Raw genomic sequence first — 22,746 nt, 5'->3', positions numbered from 1 at the left:
GCAGCTCCTAATCCTTTTTACAGTGTCCAATACCATTTCGTCTCTCCACAGAAGTTTTTTCTTTTTATTAGGATCACTCATAGTTGTATAGTATAGAAGTTGTAGGTATTTTGTTACACTGCCCCAAAAATATTTTAGTCTGAAGGGAGTCACCCCCCCTTTTAATGTTCATACCATTGCGGTCTGTGTTAACATTGTCCCGGACAGCAATTGTAGTAGTGGTAGGGTTGCTTTCATCCTCTTGAGACTGCGGGATTTCAAATAAACTATGGTCATTCACTGTGTTGAAGGTGCTGTTATTCTCCTCCTCAAGTGATTGTAGGTCTTCCAGTGTCTCTTGATCAGCCACAGTATGGTTTGTATTGCTATTCTCCTCTATATATCCCTCAAATGGCTGGTTCTTTGCTTTCATCAGGTAGAGTTTGGTGAGTTTCAATTTCCTAATATATTTATACAGGTCTATTCTGCTTTGAGCATAGATGTTTGCAGGGAAGTAAGATATTCCTAGATTCAGACAGGTACTCTCCTCTCCCTTGAGGTTAACCTGGCTGAGGTTTGCAATTGTTTTAGATCCTTCTACCTGCATGGTGTCTTCTGGAGATTCGACCGCATTGATCTTGTGGTGGGTTCTTCTTGTGTTCCTTTTTAATCCCAGACCACCTCTCCTTTGTTTTCTCTTCCTCTGGGTCTTCCTCTCCCCCGCATCGGTTTGTGATCTGTGCTTAGATCCAATTGTAAAAAACGTAATTCGTCCATCACAGAGAGTCTAGTTGTTGCACCTTCTCGCCTTGATGTTTCATCTGATTCAAACTCTGTACATGTATCGGAGCTCAATTCACTCTAGGAGGCCTCTTGCTAATTTTTGTCATTCCCTAGGGGCTCTTGACCTTGCTGTATTTATTTGTCTTCTGACATTATCAAATCTTTTGGCAAACATGTAAATGTGGCCCCTCTCATAATCAAGGCAATCACGTAGGAATTTTGAGCCTTTCCTATCCTTGATTCTTTGCTCATATTTGTTTGGGCATCCCTTCAGTTCATTCTTGAATTTTGTTATTTTGCATTGATCAGATTCTTTCTCCAAAATCCCTGCTAGCTCCTTTAGTTGGTTCATTACATCCAATCTTTCAATTTCAGCATATTTAATAAGCATTTCCATCATTCTCATTGAGCTCTGTGTACTGTGCTCCGCCCAATCCTTTAACAAGTTAGGGTTCGGATTTTCATATGTTGGTGTAATCATGATCCTTAATCCCATTGGGACCTGTTTTACACACCTGCACTTTCAATCTTACCTGCATTAATGTGCTCTTTATTGCTGAGTGTCTGGTACTCGCCCCTTCCACCGTGGCTGTATGCCATTTGTGTGGAGGGCGTATACTTGGCTCCTTAGCCCGGCCTGCTCTCTCACTTCCGGGGCTGGAGGGGGTGGGTTAAATCTGCCAATCTTCCGCATTTAAGCAGGATGTCACCGCAGACGCGCATCGGCTATTGGTGAGGCTGCATGTGTCCTTATTTTAATTGTTTCATTTCTGGTTAGTGCTATATGTGACTTTCACTGGACATTTAATCTTACCTGCATTATTGTGCTCCTTAGTGCTGGGTGTCCGGTACTCACCCCGTACCACTGTGGCTGTATGCCATTTGTGTAGAGGGCGTATATTTGGCTCCTTGGCCCTGCCTGCTCTGACTCACTTCCGGGGCTGGAGGGGGAGGGTTAAATCTGCCGCTCTTCCGCATTTAAGCAGGATGCCACTAGGAACGCGCTAAAGGCGTACCTACGTCAAGTCCATCTGCGCCAGTCCGCGCCTGGATGTCACGAGACGACAGACATACTTCTGGTTATGCTGGGGGCAGACAATGCTACTCTTGTGGAGACCTTCAAGCTATCAGGAAATAGGTTAGCCTCTTCAATCATCCTCCTTTTTTTTGTTGGAGGGTCCGTTCGGCTTTAAGTCCTGGCCCCTTACATCTCCTCCTATCGCCCCTTCCCCTCCAGACATATAATCACACTTTTGAGTCTTAAATGCTGTTCCTAGTACAGCATTTTGCTGAGATGCACGATCTGTTGCAGGATGATTCTCCTGACGTCCTCCTTTTAACCGAGACCTGGCTCTCAGCTGACTCAGTGGCTGAGCCAGGTTGGCCCTTCCCCAAGGCTACAGCATTGCAACTCTCAACCAAGAGACGAGAAGTGGCGGTGTTGCAATTATTTTAAAATCTTGCTACACCTGCACCTTCGCTAAATAGGTCCTAGTTGGGGTTGAGTGCGTGTTTTGGGATCTGCTTTAAGGCCAATTATACTCTGTTTTGGCTGTTGGTTTACCGTCCACCAGGGCCATCTAAAGTGTTCAGGGCAGCACTCATTGATGTAGTTAGCTCCTTGGCCATGAGATTGACCAATTTTAGCATCATTAGTGACCTGAACCTGCATTTGGAGAGTCCACATGGCGCAGATACAGGAATTGTTTTTGCAGATTTTGCTGCTTGTCAGCTGATTCAAGTGGACCTCCACATAGTGCCGCTCTTCCAGCTCCACCCAGGTTTATATAAAACCACGTAACATAACATAACATTCCTACTATAGTGCTAAAACAGTGAATACAGGCAAGTATAAAAATACATGACAGTAATAATGCGCACTCCTATGATGCAACCCTAACTTGATGTACCTGAGTGTACCTAACATGTAAGTAGGTGTAGAGCCAAGAATCCCCCTATGATTAGGCCAACCCCCTTACCTGAACTGAGAGACTTTCGGACCCCGTCTTGGTCTTGAGATGGACACCCCGAAAGGGATGTCAGACCACTGCATGTTGGAGGGTCTGCGTGTAGAAACCTCAGCGTCTCGTGTCAGTATGTCAGCATGGAATTCTCCTGTGCCTGCCTCAGCAGAGATATGGTGTATATATACCCAAAGCGGTACCCTCAGGGGATATACCTTGCTGTGTCATGTCGGACTAGGATGACAGAAGGAATGACCCATATACATAGTAAATATGCAGGAGTTGTTAGTTCTGCTGAGATTCCAAGAATCCTCATGCATAATGAATGAGGCTAGTTTTCAGAGAAAACCCGATGTCATTTTGGCATTACCGTAACTAGGTAAAAGGTCAGTACTAAGAACTGCTATGTAGTGTAATGGCAGGGGAAATGTAGGTGAAAGTTGCATTCACTACATGAGCCTATATTGGAGTACCAGGATGAAACATAACACTACTGACAGTGAGAGAGGCCAATACAGACATTTCAAAATTTTCCTTCAGCGCCATATTTAAAGGTGAAAATTGCGCAATCTCCAAGAACTTCTATCTCGCTCTGTGCGAGCAAAGACATCCAAATAGAATACAAATGGATATCAATGGATAAAAATGGATGAAATCAATGAACATAGTAATATTTCATTATATTTTCATGGTTTAACAAATGCTTAAGGTGCTTTCACATTCAAATATACAGCAATCTCTTAACTCATATATTGGTCAAACCAATAGAAATCCATTAAAAATCCATTAAGAAGATTAATAACATTCGGCAAGTGCCTAATGGATATACTGTAAAGAAACCTTCTGGGTGTCCCATCTCTATTGAACATATATAGATATATATGTGTTTACATATGTATATATGTGTGTGTGTGTGTATAATAGGAAATTTTTCTGTGTGCTCAGAGCTTCAGCATAATTTTTGGCGGGATTCATGGATCCAGCGGGACTCCATGTGGGACCCCCCCAAGATGCCTAGGGGTTCAAGGTGTTTCTACCCTGCCTCCTTTTCTTTTTTTACGTTTTTTTTCTGTGACTCTGTGCAACTGAGTCACAAGAAAGCTGCCAACACTTCCTGGTTTGAAGTGTTGGCAGCCAATCAGATCTCAGCATGAGATCTTGGGTCCCCAGTTGTATATCTAAAAAACCTTTAAATAACTCTGCAACTACTGAACGTGTTTACACCATTTAATAAAAAGGTCACTTTCTGGACCGACAGCTATCTTTCTGCTGTCATCAGTGATGTTATTTGAGACCCCGGACCCGGCGGCGAGGGGTTGGTCTATCCACGAAGGCACAGGATTTTCCAACCTGAAAATACAGAGGTTGTAACCCGATGTACTACCCACCTGGTGCTGTTGTTGTAGCTCACCACTGACCAGATAGTTTAGGCAGATACAGCGCAACACAGGTACACCTTCATTTTCCATTTGAGAATCAGTATTTAGTTCCTGATACATAGGAAAATATACTTTGTAGACAGTTTCCACAATAAATCTTATTCCGACATTGGTCCTGATGAATCGCTAGTCAGTGTACAATAACGAGAATCATGTCGACCCAGTCCTGCACACAATAGCCTAGTCTTGCACAAGGGAACATAACCTCCCTTCGAGTACAGTCTAGTTCTCTTTTAATTGAAGCAAGGGATCCCCAGTATAAACCTGATCTTGGCACCCTTAGCCTCATTTTAACTCACTGCAACGTCTACATCACCTTGACCCCATACCCACACTTCACCCATACAGCTTTTGGATAGAAGATCTCCGCCAAAGAGCCCCTCTTAGAGGTGTCGCCCGTTGGGTATTGCACCGCCGACCCAAAGAGGAGCACTGCCGATGATGAAGCATGACACCTGCAAGGGTGTGTGAGGCCATTACATCCAACAAAGTGGATGTCCATCCGTAGGATTCCACTTAGTTCCTACGACAGCCAAACAACTGAGCGGACCTAACACTACTTTTTATCAGGAACAGCCCAGTACCTTCTTTGATATTGATACTTTGGGCGAACACTGTCGCTGGACCTACCACTCCGCTTGGTGAGTGGTGATTTCGCCTTTTCCTGTAACAAAGAACTTTCCCCCCTTTTTGAAAACACATGTTATTTGAGATGTCATCAGTGATGTCATCAGTTATGTCACTGACCATGTCATGAGTGGTGTAATATGTGAGGTCATTAGCAGTGTATTGCGGGGGCGTAAGTTATAGTTAGCTCCGAAAACTATAACTGCTGAATGTCACTGGTTTTGTACAAGTGAAATCTGAGCCTAACTATAAGGTTTGTGTAAATTGTGTCTTTTCAGTGAGTTATTCTACTTCCTAACTATAACGACCCTGTAACCTTTCGCTTTTTAAGTAAATTTCTAAGGTTTTTCAAATTCTATTTCTTAACAATAACATTCCTGTAACCTTCGTTTTTTTAATTGAATTTCAATTTTTTTAAACTAGTAGACACATTTGCAGAGTGTTGGAGAAAGGGGGCGAGGCCTCCGATCAGCTCTCCAGCTCTCAGGAATGCTGATGTGTCAGACTTATTGGAGGTAACAGGAGGGCTTCAGGGCTCCCAAGTACCCTCAGCATCCAAGAGGACTTCATTCCCCAATCAGCAGTGTGCCAGGAGGTGTGTTTGCGGAGTGGTGGAGAAAGGAGGCGTGGCCTCTGAAGACCTCTCAGGCATTCTGCAGCGTGGGAATTACTGCAGGTAACAGAAGGACTTGTTGGCCCCAAAGGTCCCTCTGTAGCCATGGGGACTTTATCCCCAACCACCAGTACACCATGAGGCGCGTTTGTGGCGTGGTAGAGAAAAGGGCATGGCCTCCGAAGTCCTCTCAGCATTCGCACTCTGTGGGACTAACTGGAGGTAACAGGAGGGATCTGTAGCCATGGTGACTTCATCCCCTAACCTGTTGGGCACCAGGAGAGGCGTTTGCCGATTGGTGGTTAAGGGAGAGGAGCCTCTGGCGATTTGCCGGTTGTATTTTTATTCTTATTTTTTAATTTTTTTATTAAGTGGGGGGGCCATGTGGCTCCCCCTTCGCTGGGCCATTTTCATCTCCGGGGAAACCATTCCCTGGGGCCATACCTTTTTTCAAAGGGGGAGGGGTGCTGCACCACCCACTTCCCTGATTTCAGCCCCTGGGACCCCATCACTGGTGCCTGGCCTTTAAAAACAATATTTTGTAAACTAAAGAAAGGGGAGCCAAGCGGCACCCCTCCTGGCTGATTTTGGCCCTGTACCACCATCCCCTGGGGCCCAACCTCTCTTCTTGGTGCCCTGGTCCCACTCAGGGCACCCAGTTACTTTTGTTGGGGAACACCGGGTGAAGGAAGTAACCCACTAGGGTCACCCGGGTCACTCTCGACCTCCTCTTGCCATCCAATAATGAAGAGCCGATGAGGCAGTAGAGCATACAAGCAAACTAGTTTATTCACAAGATACACTGCAGTGGAGTCCTGTCTGACCAGCCTCCTTTAAATGCTGATGAGGGACTGACTCTAACATGCATAAAGTTACATTATGTAGATTTCGGAGCCGACAAAGACCCGCCTCTTATGGAAAAGTACTGGTAGCTGTCGTAATACAATGGGGGCAAAGAACATAAGTTTCGATTCCGCAGCCTGGTACAAACTATCTACTATCCAACGTCATCTGGCCTATCCTCCCTTCTAGACAGGTGGGAGAAGGCCTCTATGTAACAGAAAAGGCATAGGTTAATGAACACATTTCAGCATTGGAGAAACAAAACTTAACAAGGACTATTTCTCATAAATGAGCACGTAACAGTTTCAATGATAAAAGAAAATGGCGTCTTCGAGAGCTAAAATGGAGGCACAGATGTCAACCTAACCAACGCAACATCTGTGTTTACTGATTGCGTCTACACACAATATGCAGATATAATGTATTAGCCATATAAATGCGAACATAATATTGGGTAAAACGTGAATAAGATGACAGTGTTACGATTCAATTCTAACATGCAGCTCAGTTTCTGTAAAAGCCATTGTGCTCCGCTTTCAGCAAGCCAGAGCATTTGTAATTCTCTCTCTTACTGAAAGAGGAGCATAGTTTGCTATTGTTTGGCAGAAGCAGTAAAACTCCCGCCAAGCCATAACAAACAGCTATGTCCCGGGGTGGGCACCACAGGTATAGCACGAGCCTGACAAAGGGGGTGGCAGTCCCCAGGGCCATCTTTGGCTCAGCGAAGGAGGTCACACGCCCCCCCCTCCATTGCACAACGCAACCCCTGGGAGGTGGTGCCAGATCGTTGGTGATGCTTGACTACGCAGAGCCACGTTACAGCTCCAAAAATTAACTTTCCCCGGTACAAGAAAGTCTCTGTACTCCAGGAAGGAGTAGTTAAGCAATTTATTCCTATGGTGAAAAAGTAAACCTTTCCGTTTCACTTTCCAGGCGTTTTAGTGAAAGAAGGAACCCCATATCCGGAGGCTCCCATCTGACCGTAAATAATCTTCAAATGCACATAACAGCATTCTATTGAGCTTACTGAGCCATATCACATCGGAACTTGTAAGAATTAGGAAGATAATATCAGTAACTATGGACATCGCTGCATTATCCCGTTCTCTATCCATTAACACTGACATACAGCAATCCTGCATCATAATATTGGAGGATTTTTATATATCAGCCATACACAGTACCTATTGGCAGCATATTTGGCCTGAGGTTAATGAGACCATACCTCAAGATTGGCTTTGTCTCCAATGACTATCTAAAACGACTGGTTCCCCCGACATCATTCGATAACAGATTCATCAATTGTTCTCTACTGTGGCCCTCTTTCTGACGAAGGCACCTCTGTAGTGCCGAAACGCGCGTAGAATACCACCAGTCATTTGAATTTGGGCCACTTAGTTCTCTACTGAGTCTGTTTTATATATTGTCAATTTATCAATGTTGAACAAAATGTCATCATTCTACCAATGTTTTTAAATTTGCATTCAGTGTGCATGTGAGTTTGTATGATAGCTGTGAAAGGGCGTGTATGATTATTACCATGTTCTCTATTGTTAAAATACTTAATAAATGTCCATTTTTATATTTTTGATAATCAATCTGCGGTCTTTGGTTCTTTCTGATCTATATTGTCTATTTATTAGTAATCATGTATTGCTTATTGAAAGGTTGCCTTAAATCTTACAGTGAAAAAGTAAACCTCAACAAAGTTTGGCACCTGCACGCCTTTGTCACGTCATCAATCACCATCATTACAATCCAATTTAAAAACACCCCTATGTTACTGTGATTGATAACATAACAGTGCTCAGAACAGTGTAAAGGAGTGACATTTTGGAGGGGCTTTTCACAGTATAAAGTACTTTGCAACCTCAATACTGCAGACATTTCATAGCACTAGTACCAATGTATAGGTTATGTGCAGTGTAAATATTTTTCATAGGTGACATAGTTTCTTGGACACCACTGTACGGTCCTCATTGTGTTATTATTTAGATTACCAATACCTGCTAACAATGCATAATTTCTATGCACATCCTAAGTATGGATGTGAGTGGATACACAGAAGCGCAAAGTACGATTTCACATTCACTGCAATTATTCATACATTGTGATACTGCGTTATTAATCAATTGGAGAAATAAGCTTATTGAACAATATCTAATGTCATCAATCTCAAGTACATGATATTCTGACTACGTCACAAGTGCCGCCCCACTAGGCTAGCTCGCCACCATATCAGAAGTATTTAGTGCCCATTATATGGTGAACTCCTTATCTGGATGTGCACCTTTTCATATCCCATGTGCGACAATGTCTCTAGAAACAGTATACTTCCCCAATAGTAACAAAAAAAATACCAGTTTCAAACTTTTCACACATATTGTTATAACATCTCACATGATGCTATTGCATTTCTGCCCATCCTAGCTTCATGAGTTGTGTCTCCCCAATTGTGCCCCAGTGGGCATATATTCACTCATTCATTATTCGGCATTAGCCAACCTTTACAGTTGTTCTAGTCAAACATTGCAAAGTATTCTGAAAATGTTAACTGAAGTAAAATGAAGTCTGCCCGAATGACTCTTAGAGGGTATAGTGTGTGTTGAAGGTAATGAATATTCATAGTTAATGACGTTACACTGACCCCCTTTTGTGAGAATACCATCTGGCTTCGTTCCTGTAAAAAACAAAGATACAAAAGTTCAGGATTTTTTTTTCTAAGAGATTGGACTTTCGAAGCTCTAGGGGGCAGCAAGGTTCCTCTAGGAATTTACAAGTGTGCACACATTTCTTCTTTCATAATCAAGCAACATGGCTGTTTACTATACTCTAAAATGTAACAGGATTCCAACCTTCTGAGCTCCCTTTCACTGTAACCTCCTCTCAATCTCTTGGGCACACTGTCTATGACACTATGTAAGTAACCTATGGTACCTTCATGCATTTCCTGGAAGTGTCGAGCTACAGGGTAGTTTGCACCAATGTTCTTAATGACCCGCAGGTGCTGTAGGACATGTTTGTGTACTAGCAAAATAGTGCTCTGTATGTAAACCTTCGGGCATGAGCAGGTTAACACATATACTGCATATTCTATTTTGCAAATTAAAGTCTTCCTTATCTTTAGTGCCTTGTGGAATGGTGTGTCTAGTATAGTGATGTTCTTTCCATTGATACAAGCCTTACATTTGGAACAGCTCTGAAAGCCTGGGTTTGAGTGATCTCTTTGCTTGGCAGTGTTTACCTCGCCCTGTCCCTCATGGTCCGTACCTTCCTAAATCTTATCTGATGGTCAAAATATTTCCTATAACTGGATCATTTTTTATAAGATGCCAATGTTTGCTGAGTGTTCTGATTATGCTGAGATGTTTATCATGATGAGTAATGATGAATCGGATCTTCTGATTTGTGATGTTAAAGTTCTTTTGCTTCCTGTGTCTAAAGAGGGCAACTTCCCTCTAAAGTTTGGAAACTCTGTGTTGTGCTGCATGAAATATTGTTTCTGTGTACCCTCGCTGTTGTAACGTACTAAGCATATCCTGAGGTGTGGCCTCAAATTAACCCTGGCCGCTGCATATTCGTAGAGCCCGTAACAGCTCCCCAAATGGGATACTACTTTTGAGTGCTACAGGTTGAAAGCTATTGGTGTGTAGCATGCTGTTTCCCACCGTAGGCTTCCTTTACACTGTGGTTTTAAGCCTAGTATTTTTCACTATGATTCTAAAATCCAGTAAATATATTTGTGTACAACTTATCTCACTAGTGAAATGTAAGTTAAGTCATTCCCTGACCCACGCTTGTTTGTTTTAAAGCTCCCCCAGGTGGGCCAGGGTGTGAGGAGAAACACATATTTGTAATTTGGGGAAGAGAGTTGTGTGTGACCCCTCTCCCCAGGCTGATTTTGGCCCTGGGACACCCATTCCCCTGTGCTCAGTGCTAATTTATGGGGGAGGTAGGCACATGGCCCCCGTCCACAGGAAATTTTTGGCCCCAGAAACCCCATCCCCCAGGGACAGCTGTGTGGAAAATGGGGAGGAGGACTGCCAGCCCCCCTCCCTGGGTCAATTTCAAACCAAGGGACCCCTTTCCTGGGACCCGCCCATATCTGTAAAGAGGAGGGTGGCACGTGACCCACTCCTCAGGTCAATTTCGGCCTTGGGGGCTCCATCTCCTAGGGCCCACCCAATTATGCAAAGGGGAGGGATCCATCCCTTAGGGCCGACTCATGCTATGTACCGGTGAGCTCACATTCGGTATATAGCAGTTTCCGTGCACACCATGCTGCAGGCAAAGAAACCTATGTTTGCTCTTGATTGTCTGGAGCAATTTCAAATTTCCTGCTCCCAGTGGGTAGGAGCTTGAAAAATGCTCCCACCTGCCTGGAGTGAACTTCTCATTTGTTTGATCAGATGGAAAGATTGTCTGCCACAGGGAACAGCATTTTTAGCTGCTCCAGTGGGCGCAAGCTTGGTCGGCTCCCGCTGGATGCCGGGGGCTGGATGGGTCCATGGGGGTCTTGGGGCTCCGCAGCAGCTCCCAATCATGGTGTAGTGGGTGCCCTGGGTGGGCACCTAGGCACCCACCCTTTCCTGAACGGACTCAGGGGGATGGAGTCCCCTGGGACCGAAATCAGTCTGGGGAGAGGGGCCCGTGTCCCCCTCCGCAGTGAATATGGCGCTGAGCCTCGGAGGGAATGGGTTCTCTGGGGCCAAAAGCGGCCCAGAGATGGGGGTCATGTGCCCCCATTGCCCCAAAAAATGCGCTGGGCCCCGGGGAATGGAGTGCCTGGAGCCAAAAGCAGCGCGGGAGGGGGGTGCCATGTGCCCCCTCCCCAAAAAAATGCACTAGCCCCCATGAGATGGGGTACCTGGGACAAAAGAATCCCAGACAGGGTGGCCACAGGCCCCCCTCCCCTCAAAAAATGTGCTGGGCACTGGGGGATGGGTCCCCAGCACTGAAATAGGCTCAGGGATTGAGGCGCCTGTGCCCCTTTCCTTAATTTTAATTTTTGATAGCACCTATCAAGTGTCTCGGATGGGGTCCCCAGTGCCCTACAATGCTCAGACAGGAAGGTGGTGCGGCACCTCCACCCTTTAATTTTAATAGTGGCCCTAGGGGATTAAGTCTCCAGGGCCTAAGGAGGCTCAGGGAGAGAAACCACAAGCCCCCTCCGAATTAAATGTAATAGTGGCCCCTGGGATTGGGTCCCTAGGGTCTAACAAGGCTCGAGGAGGAGGGCCATGCTGCCACTCCCCTTTGATTTTAATAGCGGCCATGGAGGATGGGGTACCCAGGGCCTAAGGAGGCTTGGGGAGGGGGACCACATTGCCCCTTCCCCCTTAAAATATATATGGCCCTTGGGGATGGGGTCCTCAGGGCCATAAGAGGTTCGGGGAGGGGGACCACCTGGCCTCTCTCCTTTTTAGAAAAAAAACGGCCTGGGGGCCCTAGGGTCAGGCTTTGTGCTCAAACCCCGCCTCACACAGACGAAGCCTGTGTGAAGCTTGGTATTTGCTGCCTGTGGGGGGGGGGGGGGATTGGCTGCACAGGTTGGCTGCACGAGGGAGATTGGTGGCAGTGCCTGGCCACAGTCCAATTGGCTTCACATTCTTTGCACATTTAATGATTTAAAGGTACGGCTTAGAGTTGCATCATTGGAACTGCTTACATAAAAAAAGTCAAGAGAAATCATTGAACACTGCAATGGTAAACAACCACATACAGCAATCAATTAACATCTGCTGTATGATGCAAGCAAGAAATAGAACCTGTCTTCCCATCGAGTAACCTACCACCATACCATGTCTCCCAACGGTCTTCCACATAGTGCATGAGCATAACCTGTCATGCGAGCAGTCAAAAATCACACTAACAAAATTAAATGTCCTGTGCATAATAATGCATACGTACACAAAAGCTTGCAGGATGTCCAAGTATGCACACCTGTTTTATAAACACTAGCACAGTATTAAAGTTGAGCGAAAGCTGAGGAATTTACTTTTACGCAATTATGTGAAAAATTCAGAAAAAATACATAAAATATGTGAACTGCAAACCCGACATTTTGGGCTTCGAATGTGAAACAGCAGCAGCTTGTGTTCTGGATATATGCTTTATTCCCCTGCACTTGTGATAAATGTTTCCTGAAAATGGCATGTAAATAGTTTTCAAAACAAATGGACTTAAATGGAATTTTCTTTCTAGCCAGTAAGCATCTAACAAAAAAATCCATATTTCACTCATTTGATCCTGAAAATACAATTTGCAACTAGGTATCTTATAACTCAGCAAGGGAGAAAACAGCTTTAACTGCTCTCCTAGATCAAGATATACCAACAAGACACATCATTCACGTGCTGTGGAGAGACCAGGTGATGTCAGCACAAGAACAGCCTGACACAAAATACACAGTCAAACTGTCAATAGATAGCCCAAAAAAATCTAAAATAAAATAAAATCATAACCTCAACTCCCCTCAATATGAAAGACTCAAACGGTGGGACAAAGAAGGGCAAATGTATTAGGACAATCACATCAACCGCCACTAACAAGGCATGAGCATGCCACGGCAGGCCCCATACAACCTTGTAAGGTTCCAATTGACAACCTGAAATAAACTTGCCCTAAAATACCCAAACTCTTATCACAATGGGATAAAGTCTTGCTTCCACTTTCATGTCAGGACAAGGCAGTTGTAACTCTGGCATTTCCCTGGTAGGCTTTTGGCTAAGGATGCCTGACCTAACTATGCGTTTTTTTGACCCACTGAAGTCTGAACCTAATACAGTGTCAAGAATACTTTTGCCATAACTGATTTTGGTTAGTAGTCCGGTCTTGCCACAAGATACAAGTAGAAGGAGTTGAAACATTTCACTCAGACCTACAAGGTAAATGAAACCAATCAACACGTAGGGAGGAGGAACTACTGTCCATTCAGTTCCCCATGTCAAATTCATAAGTAATCAAGTGAGGGAATGGACACTTGTAGCGTTCAGAACCATTGGTTCAGAAATGGAAACCCTCATAAACGCCGTGTTATTTTTGTATGCGGTGTATCTTGATTATCCGCCCCACACTGGCTTTATGGCATAGTCATTTGGCATCCAGTTTTTTGTGCTCTATGCCGGCCTCACCCAGAGGCAACCTCTGGGTCTGAATGCATTGTCCAAGTAATGAGGGGCAACCCCTAGAGGTATAGTGAGTGAACGTGAAAAACACAAGGTAAATGCGCGCACTTGATGGAGTGCAGATATCTAAACATCAATCTTGCAGTGAAATAATCAAATATAATTTCCCATTAGTCGAATGGACCTTTGATATTCGACTAGAAGCCTAGCAAGGGAGCTCCACCAGTAATACATTTCCAATTCTGAGAAGCCAATATGACCTCAAAATACCGATAAAAGATCAATTAATTCAACCATTATGGTTTATTGTAGAACATTATTTCAACCAGTATGTATGCAAAGTAAGAACTAATTAAAAAATGTTTAACAATACAGCATGGAGATTAAAATATGCGAGTAAATTAATTCGTAATAAAATTATTTAAAAAATAGTAACAGCCACAATGCAAAGCAAACAAATTGATACAATCACATGTTCGATAAAGAAACTTTACCTTTCTAATCTGAACATGTGCTTAGACCAGTTCCAAAGTAAATTTCTGCAAGGTAGCATAGCAGGAGTCCACATAAGGTCAATAGAAGTTCTGAGAATTAGGAAGAGTGCTGAGCATGAAGCCCTCAAAGTCGAACTGAAGCCTGCTTATCTGGGAATGAAATGCCAATTAAAAGTACACCTAACACTTGCCAGAAAATCCATATCTCAGTCCCACCACTAACAGCCAATCGTGTAACGGAATTTGAGGGGAGTCAAAATACTCCCTAAATTCCCATCTCCTTATGGCCAGGTGCACATCTGTTGGCCTTGGATGTTTCATCTTCCTGGTACACCATGAACAGGAGGCTTTATCTAACTATCATCGTTTCACTCTCTTTTCCAGCTTTCTTCTCCCAGGCCTCACTATCAGCAGTTTAATATATATGCTAAGACTTTTTCTAACTACCAAGAAACATGATATTGCAACAACAAAGCGGAGGAAACAGCATACTGAGAGTGCAAAAGCAAAAATTTTCAGCTAAGGCCCAAAGTCAGGTGAAGTTTACTTCAGAACCAAAATGGATACATGTTACAGTGTAATAAATCAGTGGGAAGCAAACAATCACAATTAAACATAATAATGCAATGAGCATGAAATCAAGGGAAATAAATCATATTTATAGGCATAAGGAAAGAGTGCTGGGCTGGAGACCCCTTCCAAGACGTTTAGGGGAAACATTTGGGGGCTTATTTACAAGCCCCATGGCCAACGAAGGGTCACTTTTTTTTATGCTCCGGCGGTGCTGAGTGCAGACTCATATCTACAAGACCAGGCAAAGCCTCCCTGCATAGCCTTGTAGATATGGTGTGAGACAACAAAGTGCAAGTTGCTGTGTTGATTCACACTGCCTCAGGAAGGCCTGCCATGGGCGTTGCAGTGGGTGTTCCTTTGCAATATCCATGGATTTTGACACATTCCCAGATTCACAATATAGCATACATCTGGGAATATGTCAAGATGGCCGCTGAGGTAGGATCGGGAAAACGGGCTCTCTGGTTTGGGATCACTGACTAGTGTAAATCCCACCAGGCCCGTTCACCCCGCCATCAGCCATAACTCTCCCAAGCAAGACTTACCGATCTGGGTGCCCGACGACTCTGGGAAGACGTCCGCTGCCCTCCGGCTGTTCTGCCTCGCCGGAGCTGAGAGCCGTCCCCCGCCCTCTGGCCGATCTGCCTCGTGGGAGCTGGGAGCCGTATCGGTGACCCCCGAGGCAGCGACACGACGACGAAGCGGCCAGGATCATCTTCCGATCTGCCCCGTGGGAGACAGGAGCTGCCCCATGGGAGATCGGAGCTGCAGCTACAGCTCCCCCACCGATGCCTTAACCTGGTGGGAGCATAGAACAGTGAAATCGCGCCCGCCAGCTGCTGGGGTAGTGAGGCTCGGCTCTGCTGCCCCCCAATCACGGAGCACGCTAAGGGTGGGGGCGTGACCCCCCCGCTGCAAGGTCTGAGGGAGCTGGGATCGGCTCAAGTGGCGACACCAGGCCTCAAGATGGCCGCCGCCAGGGACCAGAGGGACGGAGGAAGATCTCATTAGGCTGCTCCTTCTGTGAGACTCGGCTCTGCTGCCCCCCATCACGGAAAACACCAAGGGCTGGGGCGCGAACATCCCCGCCCACCTCCGCTGCAAGGTGAGAGGGGAGCTGGGATTGGCTCAATTGGCGACGCCTGGCCTCAAGATGGCTGCCGCCTGGGACCAGAAGGACAGAGGATGATCACTTTAGGCTGCTCCTTCTGAAGTCGGAGCACGCCTCCTCCGACCTTGCCCTGCACAGTGAGTCCCCTGCTTAACCCTAACAGAAGCGTCGCAAAGAGATGGAATCACCCGCATTTCCAGTTCAAATGCGATGCCTGACCCTAAGATGGCCACCGCCCGGGACCAGAATGACCTAATGAAGAGCACATCAGGCGGCTCCTTCTGAAGCCGGAACGCGCCTCCACCTCCCCTGCCCACTTAGAACTGAACTCCTTCAACGCCAATCCACCTCAGCATTAAGAAAGTGGCATTTAACCCGCCGTCAGTTTTAAGACTACACCTAGGTCACCAAACCAAATGCCCATGCAGCCTAAAGTCATACCAAGGACGCCCAATCAAGTGCGATCCACCCCCCACATCTCCCATCCTGATGACAATTAAGGGAAGCCCTCCGAAGATCCCCGGACCCTCCGATGATGATCAACAAGGACCAACATGGACCACCCTCCGCTCTGCTCCAACGACGCTAGCAATTCCTAGCCTACTCTAAGGTACCAGACCAGCTCCAAGCCCCCTACCGCAATTAACCTTATACCTTAATCCATCACATACCCCCTACAACTGCCCCTAGCCCCACGCAGCAACCACCCCTATAACGTAGTTCACTCTTCGCCCCTTCTACTTGCACCACGTCGCTTTCTCCCCCCTTCAGCAACCAACACTCTACCTTAGTCTATTCTATGCCCCCGTAATCACAGCTCCCACAAGTAGGGTAGAACCCCAACTGCCCACCAATCATTCATCGTGGCCAGTCACCCACAGTCGATACTCTCAGTCCAAGGGAGTGCAGCCCCCCTCAATAGTGCATCCCATCCCGCTAACAAAATACGCAAAAATGTCACCAGGCACACCTGTTTCCGCCGACCCACCAATGTCGATCCACATGAAACCGCACGGCGCGAAAACCTTCGCTATTATCTTCCCCCCTAACCTCTCACCTAAAGTGAGAAGAAATCACAAACATAATCTAATCAGACAACACCCAGAAACGCTATTTGTAGACATGTACCACTGCTCCTCCAAAGGGCAGGTGAAGATGGATTTCATCTTCCGCACTTATAGACCTGAGAGCTGGAACACCACTGTAAGAATGCAACTACACATATCTAAAACGACGACCACCTCACATAGCTGCAAGCTGATGACCTCTCTTCCCAACCAGGCAACCAGAAAAGGTAATACAGGTAATGCATCAGTGACCATTTACGCAAATGGCACAGTTCTGATACAGGCCAATAACGAGAACTTGGAGGCCTTTGACTACCTCTTCCCTACTCTTTGCGCCTCTCATCTACACACTCTTCGTCCCGCATCAACCCAGCCCCCCTCCCTGATCAACCGGCCCGTTCAGGAGAAGCAATTATCTACCTCCACTCCCACATTGAGACCCCCCAAGACCCCTCAGAATCTCCTCCCACTCCTCTGTTCCCACGAATAGCGACAAGGAAGATCAGTCCCCACAGCCCCCTCAACCTGATCTTCCTCTACATTACCCCGGCATCCCTCGGGTTCGGTCTACTGACCCCCTTCTTTCACCCGAGGAAGAGCAACCTTCATCGCCCCCTCAATCGCATCCTCCTCAACAGCACAACATCATCCCTCGGGCTCAGTCACTCCTCTAGAAGCATTGGGGAAGAGCCCACGACTAATCCCCCTACCAAGGGTCGCTAACAGAGAAAGCCTGGGTGTCCCTTCCAGCATTAGACCTCACAAGCCGACCCTGCCCGCCACCCCCACCCCAAAACTGCATGCCACCAGCCTCGAAAGACATGGCTCACCGGCTGGATCTACTAGAAAACCAACTAGAAATTATATTCAGAGGCCTGGATGAAATCCTTTCCAACCAATCGGGCTGAGGCTACCCCACTAAAACGCCAACTCGTGACCGCTCCCGCACGCGGGAACAGACTTCTGAGGCCAACTAAAACCGACACTATGATCCCTCCTCAATCTCTCACAGGAATCAAAGCACCCAAGCCCGGAGCTCAGAGCCACACTAACAAGGATGTGGAGACACAAAAACAAAGACCATCCAGAACGAAAGCAGCAATGTCCGCCAAAGAAGCTTTGGACCTAGCCTCCACTTATGACTCCTCTTTCCCAATGCCCACTAACTCCAATATCCAAGTGATCAAGGGCTTCCGAAGAGACCTCCCTCTCGTGAAAACTTTAAGACCCCCGCCCTTCCTCACCTCCATATCGAGGGCCCCATTAGGTAAGCATCTGAACAAAAATAATCCAGCGACTAACTGCATGCTCATTAACTGCAGATCCGCCCCCAAACATACAACAGAACTAGCTGAAACCATCCTCTCTCAAAATCTTGACATTGCATTCATCACGGAGACATGGCTAAAGGAGACCTCCCCACCCTGTCTAGACATGCTGGTACCCCCAGGTTTCAACATCATCAACAAAGACAGAAAAGGTCAATGCGGGGGGTGTAGCCATCATCCATAAAGATGACATTGATATCGCTGTAACGGATTCATGCAAATACAGCTCTTTTGAATGTTTATCTGTCACCATCAAGACTAAAGATAACCGCCCTTTAGTTGTTCACCTTCTCTATCACCCACTTGACAATTCCCACACTTTTGGCGAACACCTATCTGACCTGATTGCCCACTGCACTCTCAAAGACACTAACTTCATATTCCTGGGTGATCTCAACTTACGCTGGAACGAAACCAACAATACACTAATTCAATCTCTCAACAATCTCCTTTGTGATAATAACCTTTCCCAACACTGCTCTGAAGAAACCCACAACAAAGGAGCGACCTTGGATGCCAACATTGCCCATCAAGACGTAATCACGATCGACAACATCCTCCCAGTGGACTGGTAGGATCATCACATGATTTTATTCCACATCAACCAAAGAGTCCTATCCCTGCCCCCTGCTCAAGATCCGCCCAAATAGTCAAGAAATCTAAAGCAGATCCCCCTGGACATCATGGAGGAGAGACTCAAGTTGCTCCTACCCAAACACAAAGATCTCTCCAAAAACGACCTCACCTCGCTCTATAACGCAAATTTGGGATCCCTTCTTGACCAACTAGCACCCTTGAAACAAAAAAAAAAGCGAGCCATCCCATCCAGATCCTGGTTCAACTCTGACATCAATGAAGAAAGGAGACAACTAAGGGCCTCAGAAAGACACTGGAGGAACTTGCCCACTTCCTACCATTGTGACAAACAAAAATCTATGTTCTTCTGCTCTGCTCTGGAGAGCGCTAAAAATACACCTAAGGAACTCTTCAGTATCATTAGACAGCAAACCTCCAAATCAGATACTTCCCTGGAGCTGGCCTCCAAAGAACGATGCAACAACTTTGCCAACTTCTTTGATGATGAGATCTCCAAGATCGAGCACTCTCTGACCACCAACCGCTACTTCCCTCCCCCACAGCAGACACAGTGGGGTGCTTGATAGTGCCCCCCCTCCCTCTATTAAACCCGGGTCACTCTTGCTGCCCATTCTAGAAGAAGAGATACTCAAACTTATCGCCACCTCGAAACCTTCATCTCACCCCCTTGACCCCCTTCCTGCTCAACTCACCAAAAAACTGAAACTCTCCCTTGCCCCACTGTGGTGCGGGATTATCAACAGCTCCCTAAAAACTGGAGTAGTCCCAGAATGTTTGAAAGTGGTACAAGTCACCCCACTACTAAAAAAACCTGACCTGGACAAAAATGACTTAAACAACTTCAGACCCGTATCTAACCTTCCTCTTCTCTCCAAAATCCTAGAAAAATGTGTTCTCCACCAATTAACTCGGCACTTGGACAATACCAGCCTTCTCGACTCTCATCAATTGGGATTCAGGAAAGGGTGCAGCACAGAAACTGCAATTCCTCAAAGTAATTGATGACCTACACAAATCACTGGACTCAGACCATTGCTGCCTCCTCATTCTCCCAGTGCTATCAGCGGCATTTGACACGGTCGGTCACATTCTTCTCCTCAAAGCTATGGAAGAAAGGGCCGGTCTCCACGACGTGGTCCTCAACTGGTTCTCCTCATTCTTGCACAACAGCTCACAAAGAATCAAAATCAGAAGCTATGAATCAGACCTCCACCCAGTCACAAGGGGAGTACCCCAAGGCTCAGTGCTCTCCCCCCAACTCTTAAATATCTACATGGAACCCCTCACCACCCTACTCAGAAAAGCCAACATGACCTTTCACCTCTACACTGACGATACACAACTCTACCTGGAAATCTCCTCTTCTAAAGACATCCATAGACTAAATGAAACACTAAAGGATGTCCAACGTTGGCTGTCAAGCAACCATTTAAAGCTTAACCCGGACAAAACTGAACTATTTCTTATCTTGAACAAAGAAGAGAACCCACAAATGATCGAATGGCTAAAAGATATTGATGCTGTCAATGGGAACCTCTCCATGGCTGACTCCGTCAAATCATTAGGCATCACGCTAGACACTAAACTTGATTTGACCAAACACATCAAGATCTCGGCAAAGAGTGCCTTCCTTAACTTGAAACTTCTAAACAAAATTAAACCTTTCATTCCATCCAAAGATCTCAAACAAGCCACCCAAGCATTGGCACTGTCACGACTGGACTATGGAAATGCAATCCTCTCGGGAATAGCTAAAACTCACCTTGCTCCTCTAAAAACAACCATCAACGCGGCCGCCAGAATGATCACTGGAATAAAGAAATTTGTTCACATTTCTCCGGCATTAAAAGAACTCAAGTGGCTACCAATAGAAATGCGGGAGAACTTTAGAACAGCCTGCCTCACCCATAAAGCCCTTCACACAGGCAAACCCGAATATCTGGCATCCAAACTCAGAAAAGCGGGCCAGAACAGGACTCTCAGAAGCTCTAACACCCTACTTCTTATCCCACTAAAAGCACGTAAACAAAAAACCGCGGTCAGTTCCTTTGCCGGAAATGCTCCCAAAATATGGAACTCTATCCCCCCCACATCAGAACTATTCCTTACTTCCCGAAATTCAAAAACCATCTCAAAAGCCTTTTCCTCGACCGCTCCCTATCGTACAGATAGGAACCGCTCGCTCGCCTCTGCTCTCCTCTACAATGCGGTTTGTCACCCTCTCCACTTTGACTCGTATACCGAACGTCTAGCTGACCTTTTTATATTTGCTTTCTGCTCTGCTCTCTACTTGTTGAGAAGCGCTCCGATACCTTCCGGTCAGGCTAGAGCTATATAAAACTTCCTAAATAAAAATATATAAAAATACACCTCTCCAGAGGTGACATAATGAGAACTTTATTTCTCCTTGTTGTTTTCTATTTCTATGTGTGCTGCATTTTGCATTCTGTAGCACACATAGAAAGAGGAAAGCATTCTGCATTCTGCAGCACACATAGAAAGAGGAAAGCGCCACCGTTCTTGTGCATGAAGGTGTCCCCTCCTGCACAAAAACAATCATTCCACAAACACCCACGGAGTCTGCATTGGCGCAAGGCAGCCATTTGTGCACCAGCGCAGTGAAAGAGGACAGGTTACACCCCATCTCACAGTGGAGGCCGACACAATGAAAAGTGGTGGGGTGGGTGGGGGAAGCGTGGGGGAGTGCGGAAGGAGGAACACGTGAGGGGAAGCACAGGAGGGGTTCATATTTCTTTATAAATAGCACTTACCTGAAGCTGCCCGCTGCATCACTCCTCGTGCCTCTGTGTTCTGCTGCTATGAGAGGAGCGCAGGGATTGGCCTGAGCGGGCTGGTTTGATGCCCTACTCAGGACAGGGGGTCTGTTCTGTTCTTCAACCCTGCTGTTCAATACAGCAGGATCGGAGAAACCTAAGTGTGTATGTGTGTTTTGCTGGCCCAAGACAACCAGCCAAACACACATGCGCACTTACAAATGCACAAACCAGTTCTCCTCTACCTTCCCATGGCCTTGGCCATGCCCCTGCCTAAGCAGGCTGGCTCAGCCAGCAGGTGAAAAATAAAATGAGGATAGAAACATTGTTTTATTTTTCACCTGCTGGCTCTGAGCCATTAGGGCGACGCTCCTGGTATCTCATAGTTACAGCGCATTTCTGCTCTTTTCTTTTGACGCAGGGTAGTGCAGCAAAGTGACTTTCTGAGCTGCCCTGCATCAAAATCTTGTAAATGAAGTCCTTGCATCATAGTGTAAATCTGGGAATGCGCCAAAGCCATGCGCTTTCACCAGGGGAGTGTTGTGAGGATAAATATCTTTAGTTCTCCATGTTTTTTCCTTTCTATGTGTGCTGCCTTCTGAAGCACACATAGAAAGAGGAAAACACCTTTGTTGATTGTTTTTGTGCAGGAAGGTGCCTCTTCCTGCACAAAAACCATCATTCCAACAATGGGCACCGCCTTGCGCCATGGTGCAAGAGTGCCTGCGTTGGCGCAATGCAGCCATTTGCGCGCCAGCGCAGTGTAAGAGGACAGGAAGGCACCATATCTCATAGATACAGCACATTTCTGCCCTTTTCTTTTGACGCAGGGCCGCACAGCAAAGTGACTTGCGGCGCTGCCCTGCGTCAAAATCTTGTAAATGAGGCCCTTGGTATATTGTAAAATGAAAATGATTCCAAATAGATGACACAATCCAAATGAGTTTTGTAGTATCCCTAACTTGCTACTGTATCCAATGGAAACACCTGGTATAGGAACCATTTGTAAGTAAGTGGTCAACAGGAGATTCCACCAGAGCTTCACTATCTTCCATTGCTTATTTTTCTGCTGCCTATGCAGCCTCTGGGATCCTGATATGCATCGACACGAAGTCGTGGCATGGACGTCCTTTTCCTGTTGACCAGCCCTCTTCTGGCCTGTGGTCTCCCCCCTGGCCTGCGTAGCAGCATCAGTCCCCCTCTCCACTTGCATTATCCCCCTTGTTTCTGACTCTCGCCCCTTTCCGCTCGTGATATCTTAGAGTTCAAACACAGTCAACTGACTGCGGAGCGCTTCTCGTCGAGTTCAAAGCGCGGGCGGCTGCTTTGAAATGGAAATGTGAGGCCACGTGACGGCTGCCAAGTTCTGAAGCTGTAATGCTGAAAACCTTTAATCATGCTGGTTTAGGACGTGGCTTGTGAAGCCC

This window comes from Lissotriton vulgaris, chromosome 2_1 (genome assembly GCF_964263255.1).
Source record: "Lissotriton vulgaris chromosome 2_1, aLisVul1.2, whole genome shotgun sequence".
Lineage (NCBI taxonomy): Eukaryota > Metazoa > Chordata > Amphibia > Caudata > Salamandridae > Lissotriton > Lissotriton vulgaris.
Note: the sequence above shows the minus strand (reverse complement) of the source record.